At 45.9% G+C, this 14,708-nt stretch overlaps 1 protein-coding gene across 1 annotated transcript in view; it reads right to left on the minus strand.

The window, feature by feature from the left end:
- Dip2b (disco interacting protein 2 homolog B) overlaps nucleotides 1–14,708 on the minus strand; it is a gene marked incomplete at its 5' end in the record, with an annotated part of 109,850 nt that overhangs the window by 94,205 nt on the left and 937 nt on the right. The window lies entirely within an intron of this gene.

The following is a 14,708-nucleotide window of genomic DNA, read 5'->3' on the forward strand; positions in this document are numbered from 1 at the left end:
TGGGGGCTCTCCACAGGAACTGGCAGTGAACAAGTACTGGGGGAGGAGAAGAAAGAAACAGTGTTCTGGGCAGATCACAGGAATGCTGGAGGGTCACCACACTCCACCTGCAAGTGTACCAATTAACAGATGAAACTGGAAATAACACACCCCCAGGCCTTATCAAGGAGAGGACACAGGGGTCTGAGGGCATGGGGGGGAGGAGGGGCAGAGCCCTATCTACCAAGCAGGCAGGCGAGATGTTGCCCTGTGGTGGAATATCCCTGTCCAACCACATCTCAGGAGTTACTTGGAGAACTGCAATACAAGGTCCTGTGTTTGAGATAAAGTGTGTAATTTTACTGCCAGGGTAAGAAAAAGCTAAAGTCAAATGTGGAATTCACTATATAGAGCAACATAACCAAATAATCTATGAATTAAAGTGAAAAACTCAGACCCCTTGTCTGAACAAAGTCACTTTCTGTATGATGAAGACGAGGCGGGCCCTGTGGTGGCGAGCTGAGATGCGGCAGAGCTCTTCCCCTCGCACTGTGTAGTCTATAGACATACGGGTACTTATAAAACCCAAGGAATCGGAAGGGCACTAAGTATAAAGGCTGGACTAGAGGCTGCAGCCTTACAAATGAAGCCTCCACTCCCAGTGTGAATTTAACAGAGCAGCTCTTCAGGCAGCTATGCGAAGCAGCCACTAGGGGTCACCAGTACCTTTAAATGGTGATGGTAGGTTTGGTACATGTCTTTTTTTTTTTTTTTAATTCAACTAGGTTTTAAATTCTTCAGAGCATTCCTTTTCAACAATCAACATGCACATAACTACTTGTTGTTCTTCAGAAAGTGGGAGAGTCTTCTGTGTGTCTACTGTTTGAACTTAATGACATAGGGATCACAAAAAGGAACCAATATTTAATAGTACAAAACAGCACACCTTTCCCACCCAGGAACACAGGAGAAAGCCAATTCAGTTCTTACCCCTGACTGCCTATGGCTTCAGAGATATTCACACACGGAGGAGAAGCAGTGTGAAGCCAGGCAGCTCGGAGACAAACCACGGGACAAAACACTCACACTGTAAAGGAGGTCAGGCAGATGTGCTCTCAGTGGTGTCCAAACAAGGAACGTGAGGTAATGAGCATCAGGGCTCATGTTTTTAAACCTGCACACTCCTTATAAACTTCACACATGTGCACAGTGCACTCTGGCTACTTACACCTCTGCCCCACCCTCAGCCCCTACCCCACGGTGTTGCTGAAAAAGAAAAGAGCAAGGCTCTCTGGCCCACATGACCATGAATTCAACATCCAGGAGTTTCAGGAAAGATGCACAATTAAAGGGGACACTGGAGCAGGACCTAACTGGGCATGGAGAAGGAGAAGCCACCTCCTTCTCCCAGTGTGATGTGCACAGCACACCAGTAATGGGGTAGAAACCTTGATAGGGACAAGGATGATTGCTGGTGTGAACAGGCGACTCACTGAACAGAACGGTGCTGGGAGAAAAGAGAAGCCTCAGTGCTCTAAGCCCGGTGCTCTCTGAACCCTTCCCTCCCTCTTTCCCTCTCCCCTCCCTTTCCATCTCTCTGAACTCTCTCCCTCCCTCCTTTCCTCTTCCTCCCTTTCCATCTGTAATGAGACAAGATCAAGGCTATACGGAACAGAGAAGCCTTGATCACTTTGTAGCCCTCAAACTCAGGATCCTCCTGCCTCAGCCTTCCAAGTGCAGACATTACAGGCTTTCTAGTCCATCCCATCTCATCTGTGTAGTAACATTGACTGGCAGATGCTATTAACAAAGTTAGGAGGTCCCTCACAGATGTGCCTTCAGAAGAGTGTGCCAGCTGTCACCTGAGTCCTTATTCAAGGCCACTGCTCTCCTCCTCACCCTGTTCAAGGACAGATGAAGCTGCCCAAGTCCCTCTGGGCCTCTGCTGGGGAGCTAAGGCCCTGGGCCTTGCTGAGACCCTCCAATCTGGGGAAAAGAGGCCTGTGAGTAGATGAGTTCCCGACCTGGAAAGGCAGAGGTCAGCAGTCCTGGTTAAGTGCCTGGACAGATCCTGACCAGAGATTTTTCTGGGCTACAGGCAACCAGGAAAATGGCTATGCTAGAGACTAAGGGGACACTTTAGGAACTTCACTCTGTGAATCCAAGAGTGTCTTGTGAGGCAATTAGAATGGGTTCCACCTTCAGGATTCACCAGAGGGGCAGAAGAGAAGTGGGCTGAGCAGCAGGTCAGCATTAAGGGCTGCATACTGAGACTAGCTCACAGTAGCACCCAAAGGCCTTCACTTTCAAAAGTGAATACTGGACCACTTCTCTCAATGCCTAACTTCCTGTGGGCTCTTGGAAATTCAGGGGGAAAAAGAAGCCCTGAGGGAAAGAACTAGACTTCCTTCTGATAAGATGCGTGGAGTAGATACAGTGATATGCATCCAGTCATGGCAAGTACTCACGCCCACAAACAGCACCGGACTAGAGTGGAAGCTGCAGTCTTCCTATAATGTCAGAAGCCTTACCTGCAAAGAAGCTGCTACAACAGAATGAGATGAACGGAATGACTCCACAGCGGGGAGCTCCCAGGTCTCAGAAGCATGCACAGGCCTACTGAACTGTACTCCAAACATCACCTCTGGTTTCAGTAACTGGATTGTCCAGCCCCTCCAAATTTCTCCAGCACTCATTTAGAACTCTAGAATGGTGTGGTTTTTGATCTTTGGCACCCAATCCACGTAAGAACCTTCCTGTGCACTCAACGGTAGAGAGGTAGAGGTCGGAGCCGCTCTTACTCTTCCCGCGCTCCTGCAGTGACGGGCTTCGGGCTTTTACATCAAGGTTCCTAACAATTTAGTTAAAGTGAATAACCAAGCTCTTGCTGGAACCCTCACATCTACCACTGATGGAGGGAGGCTGGGATTAAAAACGACATATCAATTTAAAGATTAGGACATTGATTGAATATTATGATTCAAACTCCTGCTTAATGGGCTGGGGAAAGGCTCAGGGCGAAGCTGTCTGTAATTTCAGGGGACGCCTTCTTCAGGGAGACGGGGTGGAGACTAGAGTTTGGGGTGGGATGGGGAGAGGGTGTCCTTAGAAGCTTGTGGGCCAACTAGCTTGGTTTAAGCAGTGGCAAATAACAAAAGGAGAGCCTGTCTGGAATTGGAAGGTGACACCCAAGGCTGTCCTCTGATCTCCTTATATGGGCACTCACTCACATACATATACGTGTGTGCACATCACAAGCCCCAAAGCAAATCCTGCCTACTAATGTCCACAAAGTCGTATGTTTTATAAAAAACAAACCATGACTCTGCTTTCATATTCGTACAGGAAGCTGTTAGGGAAAATGATGTGTTAGGCTCTTCTTGATAGTCTGGGGCGGGGGGGGGGGTGGTGGGGCTAAACCACAAAATATTTCCTTTGTTTCTATTAACACAATCATATAGACACTCGTACAGGCTTGAGGCAGAAACCAATGTGGCAGAGCTGTGATGAAAGGCACATGACTGAGGGGCTGCTGTGCAGCTGCCTATGCACAGGACACTGAGGAGTAAATCCCCTCCAACAAACAATGGCCCCACCCAAGACTGACAAAATAAAAACCTTTGCTCACTAGAACTTCTTCCTGGCATAAGCTACAGAAGTTACCACACAACCACACTGACAAACAACTGGGCTGGGAGCTGTGGTGACCAGACGGGAGAGAGGATGAGCTCAACCCGGCTCACATAGTGGGGTTCCAGGCCAGACAGGGTGATCTAGTGAGGGACTGAGGGAGGGAGGGAGGGAGGAAGGAAGGAAGGAAGGAAGGCAGGCGAGCTCCATCTTCACTGGGACACAGAGACATGGAGCTGAAAGAAGAAATCAAGAAGAGAAGAAAAGCAGACATAACAATCTGAAACAACAGCCCCACAGTAAGACAGAGGGAACCTCTTCACCAACGCCATCCAGGTGCAGCTGTGCTGACACACTAAAGAAAAAGATCTGGATCAGAGGACAGGACACACAGTAGTTCTTCAAGAGCATTCTCCAATTGATTAATCTTTACAATGCCGGGGAATGAACGTATGGCCTCATAATATGAAGCAAGCACTCATCTATTAGACTACAGCCCAAGCCTCCTTTTATTTCGAGACAAGGTTGCCTCAGTTGCTCAGGCTGTCCCTGAACTCACTCTGTAGCCCAGGGATGCTTTCGACTTGCCATCCTGCCTCAAGCTCTCAAGCAAGAGGGATCACAGGGCAACTTTACACAGCAGTGAGCCCCCGCCAGAGGAGAGGCTGCTCAGCTAGTGAACAGCTAAGCTGACAACATTCGCTCTTGTCTTCTGCTGTAAGGACTTACACTAACCATGCAGACGATGACCACCTCAGACTCCTGATGCATCTACCTCTACCTCTAAGTGCTGGATTACAGGCATGTGCTAAGACACTCTAGCTCCAATATCTTTAAATCAATACAAATTACCTTTGTGCAAATCTAGAACAATCCTAACAGAAAGGTTTTGATAAGGCTGGAGAGATGGCTCAATAGTTAAGAGCACTGGTGACTAACTTGAAATCTGACCCAAGTTCCAGTCCCAACACCCATGTTCAGTCATTTCACTACTCCCTGTGACTATAGGGAACCTGACACCCTCTTCTTGCTTTTCTGGACATGGACGAATGGACATAGACACAGACATGGACACAAACACACACACACACCTCTAATACTAAACATAACACAGGACAGGTGTTGAAAATGTGAAAGAAAGGGAAAGGGGAAAGGGGTGTCGTCAAGAGGGAGAAAGGTCACATTACCTGTTTCCTCTTGGCACTGAGGACTGGTCTAGCCTGTGCTCTTACCACTGAGCTGTATTTCTAGCTCATATTTTTTAAACACTTTATTTTTGAAATAGGGTTTTGGTAAATTGGCTATACTGTCCTTGAACTTGTAATTCTCCTGCCTCAGCCTCCTGTGGGATTCCAGGCTTATGTCACTCGGCTGATACTAATGTTTTATAGAAAGAAACTTACAAATAATACCTCGAGTTGATTAAAGCTGAGAACAAGTTTTAAAAAAAACCTATTTATAATACTGAAGTGACTATGAAGAATGACGAAAAGCCTGGAAGACACTTGTCCTACAGAGAGGCGGGGTGGGGTACTGCCCATCTTTGTTGCTGGAAGCCTGTAGTACTGACTATTTAAAAGAGATGAACTCATTTCATTTAAAAATAAAAATTGGGGCTGGAGAGATGGCTCAGTGGTTAAGAGCACTGACTGCACTTCCAGAGGTCCTGAGTTCAAATCCCAGCAACCACATGGTGGCTCACAACCATCTGTAATGAGATCTGACGCCCTCTTCTGGTGTGTCTGAAGACAGCTACAGTGTATTCATATATAATAAATAAATAAATCTTTAAAAAAAAAATTGCTGGGGCTGTATCTCAGCCGTAGGGCATTTGTATAGCACGCCCGCCATCTCCAGTTTCACTGTTAGCATTATCATACATGACAGTTGAAGGGAGAGAGACAGGAAGCCCAGGCGGGCTCCCGGCCTGTATCCAGCACTGGGATCTGAGAGGTCCTTTGCCAACAGTGAATAGAAAACTGAACAGAGAGCTGAGATGCAAGGTCTCAGACAATTAACACAAAGTGTCTTGCGTGTTGGTAGCTCAGAAAGGATTTACTGACACTGAAGACGGTGCCAGGAGACCTGGGAGAAGTAGCACTCTTCAGTGTATCCAATAACTACCCCTTTTGTCCTAACATTTCACCCTTAGCCACGTTCGCTGAGGAAACCCTGGAAACGCACTTTCTGTTCAGCTCTGCTAATGTCTGTACATGTACTGGGTGTGAGCACAACGCCACAAACCAGGGTCACGGTAGCGACACTCAATTTATAAGTGTGCTCTGAGAGATCGTAGGAGCCAGTATTCAATCAGACACAAACAGGCCAACAAGCTAAGGACAGCACAGGGAACATTCTTAAAATGCAACTCAGGAGCTGGTGAGACGGCTCAGCCAGTGAAGGTGCCTGCTGTATTAACCTGGTGACCTGGGTTTGACCCCTGAAACCCACTGAAGGTGGAAGCACAGACCCCAAGTTGACCTCTGACCTGCACAGGCACACCAAGGCATACACACGCTCATACACACACAGTAACAGTGACCTGAAGATACAAGAATGCCACTATGACAAGGGACACAGGTTGTCTGGAACCTGTCACTCAGCAAGCTGCTGTATAGAGTGGCAGTGACGCCAGAGCCAGCTGGTAGGGTCTGGGCAAAAGCAAGAGATTTCTCAAAGGCACTGCTGGCCATGCCTAATGCCACCACCTTGGTGTCCCTGCAGTCCCTGGAGCACTAGCATTACTTGTGGTAACTATGTACCCCGGTCCTATCAGTAATGCTATGTCCTTAAACACTGTTTCTCTTTTTTTTTTTTTTTTTGGTTTTTCGAGACAGGGTTTCTCTGTATAGCCCGGGCTGTCCTGGAACTCACTCTGTAGACCAGGCTGGCCTCGAACTCAGAAATCCGCCTGCCTCTGCCTCCCGAGTGCTGGGATTAAAGGCGTGCGCCACCACCGCCCGGCTTACACTGTTTCTCTTAAAGCTACCTGGAACTATCAGATATTTGTATGGGAAAATCTCCACAGTAAAGATTAGACCAGAGGATCAGCAAAGTGAAGCTTCCTACACAAAACCTTCCGCTTTCTAGTCACTCCAAAGGTATTCGCACTGAGCCAGGAGAGGCTGATTTAGAGAGAGTGGTCTAAACACGTGTGGACTGAAAAGTCAGTTCTTTAGGCTATGCCCGAAGGAGCATGAACTTCCTGCCCCTCCCCCTGGAAGTCTGCTAAGTGAAGCTCAAGGGAAGCTTTGCTTTGGGCTCTGGAGGCTTTTGACCATGGTGGGGTGTTCTGTTCTGTTCTGCTGTGTTCTGCATCGTTTTGTAGCATGCCACAGAGCACTGGGCTCTGCCCAGTAGGAGCTGAAGACTATGAGGGGCTAAGACCGCATTTCTCATGCTGCTCACAGTCACAATGTTCAGGACCTTGAATGAAACTATAATCTCCATAAAAATGTATCCTACCTCCCTAAGAGATAGTATGACACTTAAATATCACACAGAATTTGGGTTTTATTGAAAGAAACAGCAGTTAGCTTGAATGTCAGGGGTTTAAAAGTGATTCTTCAGGTCACAGTCTTGCCACATGGTGACGGGACAAACTAATCTCTAAGATGCTACTGAATTAAGTCAAGCTTAATATTAACGAAAACTGCCAGCACTTGTTCTCCACATCCTGTTTTCTAAGTTCTTTAGTCTTCTGTTATCTGCTACATCTGGCCATAAAAATTCCATTTTCCTTGCTAGATTGCTGAGTTTTCTCTCTAAAGATCATGCAGCATTTAAATAAAGACATCTAGCTGGGCAGTGGTGGCACATGCCTTTAATCCCAGCACTCAGGAGGCAGAGGCAGGGAAGATCTCAGAATTCGAGAACAGCTGTCTATATAATAAGTTCCAGGACAGCCAGGGTTACACAGAGAAACACCATCTCAAAAAACAAACAGACAAAAGCCATCTACTAGTAAATCCTCACTCAGTACCTACTACTAACAACACACTTAAGAAGAGAGCTGGTCTGAGAGAAAGTGAGTAACAGTTAGCATGAAAGACAGTGACAGCAAAGAGCACTGTGCAACACTGTACAACTACATCGAAATATGGGGACTGTGGTGACCAGCATTACAGTACTCTAAAGTTTTTTTTTCTTTTCTTTTTTTTTTTTATTGGATGTTTTATTTACATTTCATATGTTGTCCCCTTACCCCATCCCCCACCCACCCAGGAACCCCCAATCCCCTCACCCCTCCTCCTTCTTCTCTGTGGATGTAACCTCTATCTACCCCCCCCACTCCCACCTCCCCACCCTCAAAATTCCCACCCCCTGGGGCATCCAGCCTTCATGCAGTCAAGGTTCTCTTCTTCCACCTATGCCCAGCAGGGCCCTCCACTCTTACATATTCAACTGAAGCACTGGATCCCTTACTCTAAAGTTTTTGTATGAAGGAAGTTAAGAATCCTAAAAATTAAGTGTGTGTGTGTGTGTGTGTGTGTGTATATATATATAAATTTTAATACATTAAATATATAATATATAATCAAAATATATTAATATTTTATAATGTGACAGATAATATAATTTATAATTACATTATACATTTATATATTATATGTAATATCGTTTTATATATATGTAATATGTATGTATATATCACCGCAAGTTAGGTCTTGCTGAGGCAGACAAGTGCTCTATTATCAGGGAGCTACCTCCTAACTCCACGTAAGTTACAGCTTTTAAAAATAATTATAAAAATATAAAATAAAAATTTGACAGAATTACAGGGAAATATTGATGCTCTAGTCACTAGTATCTCCATAAGATGCTATGAATCACAGACCCTGAATACACTTCCTATCAGCACTGATAAACTCAAGACAAGAAATTCTGAGCATAATGCAATAGTGTGACCCAAGGGACTGTCACAACACTGAACACCGACAGATGAGTTGGAGGCCAACGTTAGCCTAGGCAGGTCCTAGCCGACTCCCTTTTCCCTTTGTACAGGCATGTTCTTTGACCACAGAGAAGTTAAGAAACACTTAGATGAGGAAATAAGGCAGACACAGCCTAGCCGTACAACCCAGGAAATTCTATAAAAGTTCATGAGCCAACTTAGAGGACACAAAGAAAAAAATTACAAAAGGAACCTGAAAACAATAAATCAGAAAATAAAGCATGTTCTTCAAAGAAGCAAACATCTGGGATGACTGGTGGGGGTGGGGCAGAGACAAGCAACACAGACAAGGCGGATATTTAAGGAGAATGCTGTGCCTGGCATAATCTGTCTACTAGCATACAAGTAGTTTTCTAGAAAAATCAAATGGACCAAAACCAGTTCAAAACAAACAAACAGACACCCCCAGGAAACTGACAGCTTGGTAATTTAAGAATGGAAATAGAGACCAGATGACAACTTGCAAGAACCCGTTTTCTCCTACCAGTATGTGTCCTGGGAACTAAACTCAGGCTGACAGCCTTGAGGGCAAGCACCTCCACCCAACCCCCACCCCAGCCATCTTGATAACCCAAGATGAAGGTTTTGAGGATAATTTGTTGGATGCTGTTGCAGTTGGGACTTGAGGTCAGGAACCTGGGTCCATTTTTCTGTCCTGTGATGGAATGCACTGATTTTCAAAAGCCACCCAGAGGAGAAGGGGGTTGTGTTAGTCAGGATTCCACGGGACAGTCCATCGCCGTGGGCAGGACTTGAAACAGCTATCCATATCCACAGTAAAAAACAGACAATGAGCACACACACACTTCGTACACTTAGCTCAGTTTTTCTAACCTTGTACATAGTCCAGGATCCAAACTCAAGTAATGGTGTCACCCACAACGGGCTGGCTCCTCCCACATCAACTAACATAAGCAATATAAACCACACAGGTGTGCCCACAAGTCAACCTAATGTAGATAATCTGTCAATTATCAAAACCAACCTCCACCATGTGTGCGTGTGCGTGCGTGTGCGTGCGTGTGTGCGTGCGTGCGTGTGTGCGTGCGTGTGTGTGTGCGTGCGTGTGCGTGTGCATGTGTGTGTGCATGTGTGTGTGTGTGCGTGTGTGTGTATTGTATAGTGGTTGGGTTGGTGGTATAGTAAGGGTAGTATGAGTTAGTTATCAACTTAATTTTGAGTGTACTGAAATAGAAGTTACTTAAAGTGAATTATGAAGTGGAAACTTAAGGGTTCTTTGGAAAGTCCGTCAGATGGTGTTTTGCTGGGGCAAACGTGTGATGGAATGTTTTCCTGAAGTGGACACAGGTGAAAGACTAAGGCAGACTCATGAAGGAACGTTTTTCCCTGAAACAGACTCAGGAGAGAGGATGTTCTGCTAAAGCAAACATGTAAAAGACATGTGATGAAGGATTCTTTGCTAACACTCATGTGTTGGTCCGCATTACAACATGCATTTGGCGGTACTCCATATAGAGAAATGCACCAGAAACTTCTGGTGGTGTACTGCAGCTTCTTGACTTAGGCTGACCTGATGCAGGTGCTGAGGCTTTTCTGATCTTACTTTCCTGAGACAGCCAAAAACTTCTCCTGCTGTCCAACTCAAGCTTAGGCTGAGGCCTGGCTGTCTCTGCTAGGTCATGTCACCACTGTTACTAACCCAACTATACAGAACTGGACCGCTTAGTGTATCCGTGAAGTGTTTGTGAGTGAACTGAGTTGCTGCTGCTAACCTGTGAACCGAACTGCTGATGTCCAAACAACAGAGACAGGAGCTCCTCCAGGGAACCTTTCTAAACAGGTCCACTTCCCCGATATCCTTTCTTTCCCATTACCTCTGGTGGGTTGTTGTTGGGAGCCGACTCTTAGCCGAAAGTGGCTATCATCTTTACAGCCATCTCGAGCCATATACCCTGACAAGAGACTTGTTTCAACAGCCTGCAATAGCTGAGTGCACTCTGATAAACATCTTGTTACACTGTTTAGTGCCCCCAGCTGCAAGGTGCTCCTGGTATCCATGGCTACAAGGCATGTGACGTAGTGGCTTCAGTTGAGATTGTCCACGAGGGCAAGTCACGTGGTAAAGGGTATAAATACCCAGGATTTCCTTTCTATAGAGGAGGTAGTAGGAAGTAGGAGGTAGAGGTAAGAGGTAGAAGGTAGGAGGTAGAAGTGAGAAAGTGAGAGGTGTCAGGAGACTGAAGGAGTGAGAATATAGAAGAAGAGAGGAAAATAAAGAAGAGACTTGAAGAGACTCCACCGGACTCTGTCTTGTATCTATCTTATGCATCTCTCGCCCCTTTTTTCCCCTTCCTCCGTCCCCACTCTCTCTCTTGCTAGACCCTGGCCTGCGGACCGGAGCAGCAGAACCGGCCGGCCTTTACAAAGTAGCAGAACCTGATGGCCGTTACAAAAGAAACGGCCGTTACAGGTTGTGGGCTAAAAGAGAGGTTAAAGTGGTTAAGAACTATAATTAAAAATAAGATTTAAAAAAATTAAAGTTACAGGATTATATTAGAGGACAAAGGCAGGCAGACTGAGTTTGAGGCTTGCCTGGTCTATGTAGTGAGTTCCAGCCCACTCAGTGCTAATGAAGAAAGGGCCCCTGTCTCAAAACAGAGGAGGCTGAAGAGGAGAGTACACAGCTGTATTTATGGATCAGGGGCTCAGGAATGATCTGGGTTGTAGATTCATATTTGGGAGTTGCCAGCATTCAAATGTTAAAGTCACAGCCGTGCCTCAAATAATCTGGAGAGATAGTCCACTAGTTCTCAAAATCTAGTTCCTGGACCAGCAACCTAAACACTGTCTAGAAATCTAACAGAAATGCAAATTCTCAGGTTCTACCCTAAACCTACAAAACCAGAAATCCAGACTGCAATCTGTGTACCTACAACCACAGACAGAGAGAGGGTAAGATGGGTTGGGGTGTAGATGTAAGAATCTCAAGATTTGCCAGGTCTGGTGGTGTACAACTTTAATTCCAGCACTTGGGAGGCAGAGGCATCACATGCATTTAAGGCCAGCCTAGTCTACATATCAAGTTCCAAGACAGTCAAAGCTACATAGAGAGATTTTGTCTTTAAAAAAAAAAAAATTAATGCAAGAGGGTGAGCCCGCCAGCAAAAATATCTATGAGGAACAACAAGAAATTAACTTTTGTTTTTTTGTTTGTTTTCCAAGACATGGTTTCTCTGTCTAACAGAGCCCTGGCTGTCCTGGACTACATTATGTAGATCAAGCTGGCCTTGAACTCACGGAGATCCACCTGCCTCTGCTTTATGAGTGCTGAGTTTAAAGCTGTACACCACCATGCCTAGCAAGAAATTAATTTAAAAAAAAAAAATCCTCCAAAGAGATGCCCAGGGACCAACCTGATCTCGACAATCCTGCCTCCTTGAGACCCTCTTCCCAGGCAATTCTAGTCTGTGTCAATGAGAAGAGTTCAGAATCGACTGAAAGCATGCTTTTAGTCCCAGCACTTGGGAGGCAGAGGCAGACGATCTCTGAGTTTGAGGTCAGCTTATTTTACAGAGTGAGTTCCAGGACAGCCAGGGCTACAGAGAAACCCTGTCACAACAACAACAACGAAGAAGACGACAACAACAATGACATGACTGAGAAGAGTGTGGAAGGCTGCAGAGCACTGCTGGACTTGGTGACGCCGACTTCAGGTGCTGCTGTGGGCTGAGCACAAACGGTGGTCTGCACGGCAGAGTGAGAGGATGGTTATGGAGCACGGGGTGGGGCATGGGGGCTGCTGGGAAAGAACCTAGCTGTGAGGGAAAGTGCCTGCAGGAAACAGGCAGGCAGGGGAAGCATAGCAGACATCTGAGCAGGAGTAGCACTGTGTTACCCAGTGTTCAGAACTGCTGACAAGGTCGTAAGAAAAAGCAGGCCATTTCTCATCAGGATGACTATTTCTCATGTTTTCCCTTCTCTTTAAACTAATGTTTATGTGTGGAAGGGTCTGGCCTCCTTGTATGTGGGTGCACCTTGCTCACTCAGTACCTCAGAGACCAGAAGAAGGTGCTGATCTGCTAGTACTAGAGTTACAGACCACTGTGAGACATGTGGGCACTGAGAACGGAACCTGGGTCCCCTGGAAGAGCAGCCACTTAACTGCTGAGCCATCTATCTCTCCAACCCCTCCTCTACGATTTCCACAGACACTGTGTCCCTCACTGAGTCCTGTGTGGACTCAGGACACACCACTCACAGTGCCCTATCCCTGGTGCCACTAATGAGGTGGTACCGCATTTCCACATCTGACCACAGTCCTACCTGACGGGTAGCCTTGTAAGCAAGAGGAAGGAGTAAATATGGGTGGACACAGATGTAGGAAAATAAGTCTTTCGGCAGGAAGCTAACGGAGGTATAATGGAGTGGCTTCTCGTTTCCTCACGGGGTCATCTGCAAGGGCAATTCTACTGAGAGATGTACACACACTCTTGGTCTACTGCAGATAAACACCTCACATCTCAAAGTCACGCTAAGCAGTCAGCGATGACTTGGCTCCCATATAGGTCTGCCCATGGGGCAAGATGTGCTGACAGTATAGATGTCTCAGTGTCAATTCATGTACTGGATCTGGTGGAGAATCCTACCTCTGCCTCCTGAGCACTGGGATCCATGTGGACACTGGGGTCTACACTCCTGTCCACATGATCCACAGCCAGACTTTATCCACTGAGCCACTCCAGCCTTCCTTTCCATTGTATTTCAGGGCTGTCAGCGTTACAGGCCAGGTTTGTAACTAAACACATCGGAACAACACTCCCACCTTCCATCAGACCCACAGAGCAGAAGCTGGATTTCCACTGGCTGCCAATGACCTATTTCTACCTCTCCTCTCTCAAGTTATTTCTGCATCCATCGGTTCCTAAGTTATTTTAAATCCCACTAGTGTTTGTGGGAAGGCACAGTGGGCCTCTGGGCCTGTACATTCCATATCCATAGACTCAACTAAGATTGACGGCAGATACTTGAGAGAAGAGGCCACCTGTACTGAGTATGTGCAGGCTCTTCCTCTCTGCTATATCTCTGAGCAACACAGTGCAGCACCAGCTAATGTAGCACGCAGTTACAGAACAGCATAGAAGCAACTGAGGGATGACCTAAGGTGTGTGTGTGGCAAGGGGTGTGTAGATTACAGTCAAAGACAAACAGAATGGGCCACTTTCTGTGAGAAAGTTGAGCATTTGTATTTTGGTAACTACAAGGATTCCTATAACCAGCTCCTTGCAGACTCTGTTGAACAACTCAAGAAATATTTATCCATTCTATTATTCATTCAACAAATATTCATAGACTGTAATCCTGTGCAACATCTAGTCTGACAAGCACGGGAGACACAAAAACTTCATGGTATTTATAACTGAATAATAAAAGCAATTAGCTTTATTTAAAAAAAACAGATTTTGATTGCAAAGGAAAATTAAAAGTAAAAAATGCTGGAGGCTGGAGAGATGGCTCAGAGGTTAAGAGCACTTCCTCTTTCAAAGGACCTGGATTCAATTCCTAGTACCCTCATAGCAGCTTATAGCTGATCTGACACCGTCACACAAACACACATGCAGGCAAACCACCAATGCATGTAAAATAAAAATAAATTATTTTAAAGCTGTTTGTTAGTATGATTAAAGCAGCACCTAGCAATCAAGAGAAATGCTAGAGAGAGAGTGAGATTACACCCCTAGGGTTGGTATGGCACCGGCCTCTAGTCCCAGCAGAGGTGGGTGGAGGAGGAGATGAACAGGACTCTTGGGGCTGGGGAGTTCATGCTGACCTTGTACTCTTACACAAGGCCTGGGTTTAACTTCCAGCAGCACCCACATGGTGGCTCACAAGGTTTTGTATCACAGGAAATAAGACACCCACTTCTGACCTCTGTGAGCATCAGACATACATGGTGGTGCATATACATTCATGCATGCAAAACACTCACAAACATAAAATAAAAAAATTAAAAATGTGTTTCAAAAAAATATTATATATAAATCTGACATGGTGCTAGCATGATGCCTTCCCAAGTGAATATGCCAAGAGATGGATGGAGATAGATGGATGACAGAGATAGATGGATGGATGGATGGGTGGATGGATGGATGGATGGATGATGGATGGATGGATGAATGGATGGATG

This window comes from Grammomys surdaster, unplaced genomic scaffold (genome assembly GCF_004785775.1).
Source record: "Grammomys surdaster isolate TR1022 unplaced genomic scaffold, NIH_TR_1.0 125742, whole genome shotgun sequence".
NCBI lineage: Eukaryota > Metazoa > Chordata > Mammalia > Rodentia > Muridae > Grammomys > Grammomys surdaster.